This window comes from Nicotiana tabacum, chromosome 12 (genome assembly GCF_000715075.1).
Source record: "Nicotiana tabacum cultivar K326 chromosome 12, ASM71507v2, whole genome shotgun sequence".
Lineage (NCBI taxonomy): Eukaryota > Viridiplantae > Streptophyta > Magnoliopsida > Solanales > Solanaceae > Nicotiana > Nicotiana tabacum.
Window position 1 is genome coordinate 18,913,623 of NC_134091.1, and position 1,407 is coordinate 18,915,029.

Consider the following 1,407-nt stretch of genomic DNA (forward strand, 5'->3'; position numbering starts at 1 on the left):
AATTAGAACTTGAAAGGGAGAGAAAATCAATTGGGGTTTGTGGGAAATTGTTGAGAGGATTTTTGCAGAGATTAAGTCTAGTTATTTTGCCCTATTATCAGTCTAATATATGAAAGGGATAGATCTTTAAAAAGGCCTCTTTGTATGACCCGAACTGGCCCATTTTTGGACGATCCGAACTGGCCCATTTTTGGACTCTCATTTAAGCAAGTAGGTGACACACCTACTTGTCACCTAGCAGTCTGCGCAGTCTCGCAAAAAAGCCTATATCTCTCTACTCCGATATCGTATTGCCAAACGGTTTAATGCGTTAAAAAATAGACTCATAGATCTTATATTTTATGGGTGGAATACCCCGTAACTCTAAGTATATTGGGAGAAAATCAAAGTTACATTTGACCAAAGGTTTCAGTAAAACTTATGAAGGTAACATGTAATGACTCTCATCGACTTTTGTTCCACCACTCGCTTGACTTCAAAATATAACACACGACTATCATACGACTAACATAACTAATAAAATAACCTCCTTATCATGTTATATGCCCTGGTATCACCCCAAAAGTACATGTTATAATATTTCCAACTTGTCGACTTTCGACGGAACATTATTTTCTTCATTTCCTTTAGCTTTGGAACCTTCCAACCCTCTTTGTACTTGTTGTTCATGATCTTCAATATTTGTAACCTTCAAGGTAACATGATTAACTTACTTTACATATTTTCAAAGAGGAACTCTTTTTTTGTCCTACATTAGTTTGCTCACGACACACTTTTACGTACAAAAATATAGGGTGTGACATGATTCCCTCCTTTGGGAATGTTCGTCCTCGAATATTTACTCTTAGAGACTTTTGAAATTTTTTGCTAGAGCATCCCCCATACACTAGGCTAAAACCAACCTGCACGCAGGCAGAAAACATATTATGCTTGCCACACATGGCCAATGTCTATAAATAGCAACACTTTGCCTCACACAACCGCAAATCATTAATACTGAAAGTCAAGAAATAAGAACTTACCTGATGACCTACTAGCCTGAATAGAGTTGTGTTGTAGCATCCTATCTTGAGCCATATCTTCAGTTTGAAATAGGTGGGGTATTTATACTTTATTTCTTCCTCCGCTTCCCACGAAATCTCTTCCACATTCTTGCTTCTCCATAAAACCTTCACGAAGGCTACCTCCTTATTTCGTAGCTTGCGGATTTGTCAATCTAGGATGGAAACTGGAATTTCCTCGTATGGCAAGTCCTCCGTAATCTGTACATCATCTGTGGGCACCACTCTGGTAGGATCGTCAATGCACTTTCGTAGCATAGATACGTGAAAAACCGGATGGACTGACTCCAATTCTGAGGGCAATTCTAACTCATAAGCTACTTGTCCCACTCTTCAAATAATCCTA